The sequence below is a fragment of the Aulonocara stuartgranti genome, assembly GCF_965226115.1.
Source record: "Aulonocara stuartgranti genome assembly, chromosome: 13".
Lineage (NCBI taxonomy): Eukaryota > Metazoa > Chordata > Actinopteri > Cichliformes > Cichlidae > Aulonocara > Aulonocara stuartgranti.
Window position 1 is genome coordinate 25,153,826 of NC_138949.1, and position 7,509 is coordinate 25,161,334.

A 7,509-nucleotide genomic window follows, 5' to 3' on the forward strand; every position below is an offset into this window, starting at 1 on the left:
CTTCTAAACATTCCTGTGTAATTAGACACCACCTCTGTCAGTCATGCAGAAGCAAAAAGCTGATTGGCTGAGTGTCAAATGAACCGCTGCCTTTGGGAATGTCCCCGGTTGGAGTGTCAATAGTTCGTCTTTGAGCCCTCGAGTTTATTCACCTCGTCTGCTTTATTCAAAGTCACTGGAAGAAAAAAGACCTGGAGGTGATTGAGGGTTTGACTGTGTGAATGTAAGAGAAACAGAAAGAGAGAAGAGAACAAGAAAATCAAGGAAACCTCTTTTAAGATATGTCAGAGAGAATTTGAAAAAATGGGAAATGTTGCGTGAGACTTAAGGGCAAAGATAAAAGCTGATACAATTTGACCGATTAAAAAGAAAGATGGAAGATATCAACAGCGACAGAGAAGAAGCAGAAAGGCGGACCTTGAGGCAGGGGTGGGCAAGTATGAGGGGAGCTAAATGTAGATCTTGTGATCCAGATCATATAGTCAGCACTGATGAATGATAGATGAACGCAGCATTACCACCCTGTAAATGACAGAGAAGAAGGGAAGCAAACAGAATAACAGCAAAAACATTAATGCTGCTCCATCCTGGAATCACTAATCCTGCAGTTGACACTTTTTTCTTTATAATTATTTAGCTCTCCCTCTTTCTTTCACAACAAGAAAAATAACAGAATTTGTTATTTGTACACAAGCGTAAAAGAAAGCTGTTCATTTTTGACAAGAACGTGTTGTGGTTGTGTTAGATTTTTGTCTGTTGTATGACAAGGACAAGGACCTCCTAAGGACTCAGCACTGTCCACTAAAAATGTAGTTTCTACAAAACTGAAAATTTTAAGCATGATTTAAAAAAAAAAAAATTCTTTGAGAAAATCATTGTGCAAACCACAAAAAAGAAAGAAAAGAAAAAGAAAACACAGAGTTTCTTAACTCTCACTTAAAAAAAGAGGTTTTGCCTTTATTTTTGGTGACTAGAAGAAAAGGTCAAATCAAGGAGATGAATGGCAGAGATGCTTTATTTTTGAACCGTCAACCTTTCAACAGGGAGCCAAATCAGGCAAGCAAATCAAGATAATTTCTCCTAAATGTCCTTTTTTAAGCATCTGAGAGGATTACAATAAAACTACACTGGACCCTGTGGGACAAATTCATGGTACACAACTCTGTGAAACAATGAAAGAAACAACAAGTGTGCTCTTGCTCACAGTCCCTACTTGATGTGCTGCCATTGGGCTTGCACATTATGGACTCTTCTGCTGAAAACCCCAGTGTTACCTTTGAGGAGATCTAGCTCTTATCACCAGTGATGATCCAGAACAGAAATGTATTGCTGTTGCTGTTGTTGAGTTGATGCACACATGCACATGGTCAGAGCACAACTTGTAAAACTTGCTGTAAGATTTAAATCAAGTGTGCCTTTGGGTTTTTGCAAGCCTAATACATTTCTAACCAAAAATATTATTAGGAGGATCAGGAAATTGCATGCATTTTTGTGATTAAACCAAATAATTTTCTTGAAGGAAATACCATAACATATTAGAAATGTGCAAACACACATCCAGCCATGTTCCAATTTTTTATGCAATCACCTCTTTCATCTTTGGTAGAGGTTCAATGTTTGTAACAATCATCAGTTTACTGACTACAGGTCTATTTGATATATTTCCATCACAGTTCTGCTTCTTTATCTTTTGATTTTAACATTTCCTTCTTTTACTTTTCTAAATATTATGACGATATTACTATCTTTTGTTTTTCATATGTCCTTAATCTTTTTTTTCTTCCTATGGGCGTCATAGTGTACGCTTTCAGTAACATTCCTGTGTCACAAATGCAGTCAGTCTTGCTGCTTTCCTAACAATATTATTATGTTAATGTGTTTGACCTCAGTATTCAAAGAGCTACATTTCAGAAATTCACATAGTAGTCACATTGAAAGTAAGAATGAATGAGTGAGTGTGAAACAGCAAAAGAGATGAGCAAAAGTTTGACTGGGCTTTTTCTTTTTTTCCTCCCCACATGACAAGGTTGCTTTACACAGGCATGCACAAAAACACACACTGTGCTCCCGCGTCAAGGTGGTGAGAGGACGAGAGAGGACAACACAAAGCCCTATTGACTGATAGCCTGCGCACAATGACTTTCATTTTCCACTTCTTAGCAAAATATTATCAATTCTTAACAAGACTGTGGACCTCAACTCTTTCTATTACACGGTCACAAAGGCAGGGATGCATCTCTCAGGGCGAGGAAATGATGACATTCCTGCGGTGACATCAAAGCAGCACTTTACAGTAATAATGTCACATCATCCAGTGAAAGGAATAGTTTGCTGCTGTATTTTCAGCATCTTTGCAATTTTTTCAGTTCTTTTTGTACAATCATAAATTTCCAACCTTGAAAACTGTAGATGAATTATTAACCACCCTACTTATATATGGTTGGAGTTATGTTTTTCTTCAGGTCTATATCTTTTTCTAAGGCACATAGTGCTGTCATCACTCTCAATGGCACAAGAAAAAAAAATTATTTATTTATTTTGCAAATGAACTAAATTCTGTTATATCTTATTCTATATTTATTAAGGTTAGTGAGTTTTAGGGTCTGAGTATGGCTTTGAAGCATCTCTGTGTATAGGTGTTTCATATTACAAAGACGTCCTGAAAACTTAAATTAAAAACTGGTATGCAATTAAAATATTCAAGTCATATAACAAATGGCTCTTCCACTAGTTAATCAAAGAAAAGGTTCAATAAGGAGATTTACTTTTTGTGTACACTTAATTCAAACTTTCAAGCTGCTGCAATAGCCTTTCATGTGTTTTTCTGTGCTTTTGCTAACCATTTGAATTCAGTCTAAAGTATTTTTTCAGACCTTATATACCATTACAAAGTCAGCAAAGCTACACCGCCACTCAACCATGATTTATTAAAGGAATTTGACCTTAAGCTGAAGCTTGTAGCCTTTCCTAAGGAGTCGAAAAACTACATTGAGCCTTTAAACGTAATTATTTATGGAGTACTACAAAAAGCTATATTGAGATAGTATTGATAAAAATAATGTCAAACATTCCCCAACACTCCCAAGCATCAGAATTAGCTTGATTACTGGTGATACAATTCTGAATACGTTCAGTTCAAGCGATGAATTAAATTCCTTCTTCAAAACACTGTCAGTTTGCACAGCGCTGCTCGATCAGCTGCGAAAATGCTTAAATTCTCCCTCAGGTAAGGATGTCCTCAAAGAAACCTCAGGCTACACACACACACACACACACACACACACACACACACAGAAAGAGAAAACCAAAGCAGTGGTTAGGTTTAAATGCCTTTGTTATGTTAGCTTAACATTAGCATGTCTTTGGGTAGGGCTAATGAGGAACTTAGTGGTAAACTACGGAGCCCCGCAGGGGACATGGGAGAAAAAAAAAATTAGGGAGAAAAAAAAAAAATTAAGACGGACTTTTGCGAGATCTCGCAAAAGTATTGCGAGATCTCGCTAAAGTTTTAGCCGCATTCTTCGGAGGCCGCCAGCCTCGCAAAACTCCAACAATGGCGGCAGCTACTTAGTTGTAATATTACTCTTTCTGGGTCACAAAATACACTTTTAAGATATTTTGAGGCGTGAATGTAGTTGTGTAAACGTCAGATACCTGCTCGGTTTACAAGACATCACATATTTGCAAAAGTGCTCCGACGTTTTTGGAGATCTGACACCCACTAGCTCGAAGCTAACGGGAGGTCGAGACCTACTACAGCCGGGAGGAACACCGCTTTCCCTGCACATCGTGCCTCGACCTCCCGGTCGGCTTCGAGCTAGCGGCCTCCGAAGAATGCGGCTAAAACTTTTGCGAGCTCTCGCAATACTTTTGCGAGATCTCGCAAAAGTCCGTCTTAATTTTTTTTTTTTCTCCCAAATTTTTTTTTTCTCCCAAATTTTTTTTTTCTCCCATGTCCCCTGCAGGGCTCCGTAGTAAACTGTGTCTGCTGTGTGTGTGAGTGTGTGTGTCCGCCTGTAAGTTACATACTGTTGTAGCTAACACATTAGCAACTTCTGACTAAACAGCCACTTTGTCTAAAATAAAATGTTTTATCAATGTAGGAAATGTTACTTATCCTTAAATACTTTTCATGCATATACTTTTTTTTTTCAATTTCATATATTTTTCCAACATTTTACTTTAGAATGACAAAAAGTTTCATCCGATGTTACCAATGTCTTGAGCAAAATGAAAGCACTTTTCTTAAATCATATACATTTTCTTTTAAGATGGGAAGGAGTCCATGACAGATTTTCTGCCAGCTTTCACTGTTTTTGGTTGCATGACAATGTCACAGTTGCTGCAGATTTGCCAGCTACATATTCACAATGCCAAATCTCCCATTGCACCCCATCCTACAGATACTTTATTAAATTGAGATTTGGTGGCTATCGAGGCTACACATTACCATACTCTAGAAATCAGTTTAAGATGATCTCATCTCAAGCTACTGTCAACGATCACCTCCAAGCTTCCACATCAGGTCATGTATTCAGAAATGCTCCTCTGGATACCTTGGTTGTTACAAGTAGCTATTTGAATGTCTGTTGAAGCAGTCTGGTCAGTCTCCTCTGACCTCTCATGTCAACAATGCATTTTGTCTAAAGACCTGCCAGTCCCTTGATATTTTCTATTTGTATCTCAGTAAACTGTAGAGATGATTGTTTGAAGAAAATCACAGTAGATCAGCAGTTTTTTTTTATTAAAATAATTAGACAATGCCACGTTCAAAGTAATTTAAGTCAGCTTTCTTCCCCATTCTGTTGCTCAGTTTGAGCTTCGGACACTGTGTGTCTACTGTGTCTTCATATCTAAATGCATCAGATATTTCTGGTAATAAGCAGTTGAAAAAGTTAGTGAGTGTATATTGGGAAAGAATGAGAAATATTAGAATCAGAGCCATGTTTTACTTCTCCGTGGAAATATTAGGCAGGGATGATATTTTTAGTTTGAGTTTTTTCAGATGTTATTTTTTGGCATTTCTCTCACAGTGTAATATTGTTTGTGTTGCATCAAGCTCAGAGAAAGAGAAAAACTTTATCTTTATTATTATTATTATTTATTATTACTATTGTTATTACTTATAATCTTCTATAGAATAAATGTGAAAAAATATTGATAAATAACACATATCATAAAAAGTTTTAAAAAACTAAAACACATTTTTCCTATTGCTATTTGTCTTTTAACTTTAGAAACAACTTTATTCTTTGAGAAGAAGCAACTATCAATAAAATACACTAAGAACTTTGCCTCAAATGTGTAAAATACCAACAAAACAGTTAAAAGAAATGTTGAAATGCACTAGAACTACTGTCATTACCGTCATAATGTCAATGGGCAATATTAAGAGATCTCAAAGATCATCATGACTTGCACTTTCTACACCGAATGGCAGAGAAGAGAAGACCTTTGGCTCGATGTGGAACATATAAATTCAGAGATTATTTATAATCTGAATTATAGTACTTGAATTATAGTAGTCGATTGGGGGGGGGGGGACCATAATAACTTCAGAGATCCCATGACCTTTATCACTGCATACAATCAACTGCCATTATTTTTCTGTGTGACATTTACTGCAAAAGGCAGACGTAGACTAAGACTGCCTGTGTTTTCTTCAGCATTACAGAGTTTATGGGAAGAGAAGTGAAATATGGGAAATTAATTAAAGCTGGAGGATGTGTCTAATATTGATGCACTTGTGAAAGTCAGATTTTTTTTTTTTTTTTTTTTTTTTTTTTTTAAATGACATCAGAAACAGCAGTATGCGACATTACGTGATGGCAGAGCTTCAGTTCATCCTTTGTCATTTTTTTTTTTTTTTTTTTTTAATAAATAGGACAGGGGGAATGAATGAGAGAGAGAGGGGGAGAGAAAGAAAGAAAACCAAAGGGGAGAAGAGACGGTGAGAAGGGGGGGGAAGAGAGAGAAAAAAAAACAAAAAAAAAACTCCTGGGTCACCTGTATGGAGAAAAAAAAAAAACAAACAAACAAAAACAAACAGAGGAGACAGCAAACAACAAAGAGCAACATAATAATAGAGAAAACAAAGCACCATCACAATAAACTAGCTAGTCATAGATATCAGTATTTACTAAGTAATAAACGATATTGTGCAGCACGCAAGATAGACAGCGCACAGTGTGCTTTGAGGCAGCAGCCAAGAAAGCTTTAGTCCGCGTCTGTGAATACCCATGTGTGCATACCTGTGTGGATCAGCATGCTAGCATTCCAAAGGTTTCTCCATGTAATGATCTGCTAGGGAGTGTGGGGGGGCCACAGCCCCGTCCTCCAGGGTGTGAAGCGGGTATGGAGGAGATCAAAACTCCAGACATCCAGAGGCCCCCAGAACACAAGAGACCATGGAAGACCAACAGAGGGGCAGTCAGATTTAACGATGAAAGATGGAGAATTTCAAGCTATTGCACCTTTTCCATTTGGGTTTGGTGGGACTTTATCATTTTGATCCATAAGGCGGAAAGAGTAATCTTTCATGGGAGAAAAACCAGAGTGATGAAATGAAGGGGTGTCCACACGGGAAGAGACTAGCAGCAATGCAGCAAACAGCTCATCATAAAATGTCAATGAAATTCAGCGACTTGCAGCAAATACAGGTGAAGCATCACAAAGCCCAAAGATCCTAAGTTACTCTTATCATAACTTTAAGGTAACTGACTGAAGTACTGACCGGTGAGTAAACCATAACACTGGCATATGACAAGTGGTAAATAAATTAGAGGGTTACCTATACAACTGCCACCTGCAGTCTCCATTAATAGCTAACTGTAAGCTACAAAGAAATGCACAATGAGCAAATGAGCATGGGGGCTTTAGGCTACAAACTAGCTTGTGAGCCTGAGGCTAGATTTAAGTGCAACTCCCTGTCTTTGAGTTATGAATAGTTCACTCACTGCTTAGCTGGCAGCTCAGGAACAAGTTGGGAAACTTTGATGAATCACGAAGGACAGATGCATCCTTACTCTGAAAGTTTAACTTTATCTTTTTAGATTTAATGTAGATTCTGTAAGAAAAGACTAAAAAGCCCATTTTAAATTCCAGTTTATTTGCATTTAGCTGTTTTATTTATTAGTAAATATAAATAAAAATGTTACTCACTGCAAATCAAACAGCCTTTAAGCAACCTTTGCAATGATTTTTTTACATTTGAAACCTGATGATGCATTTACAGACTGACACTGCAAAATTTGTAATACCAAAACTTTAGCCATGTAGAAACATTTTTAAAGTGTTTCTCATAAGCTTTAAAGCAACAACACTGTGTTCATATATGTAAAGATATGTTAAGTTTTAAGAACCTTTAAAAAATTAAATAACTTTCAGCAGAAACTGAATTGATTTACCATTTGAAGATGAATATCTGGTTGACTGCACCTGACATTCTCATCCAGTCTGATAATTACAGTGGAGAGCAATAGACGGGTAGCGAGAGAAAAGATCACTGAT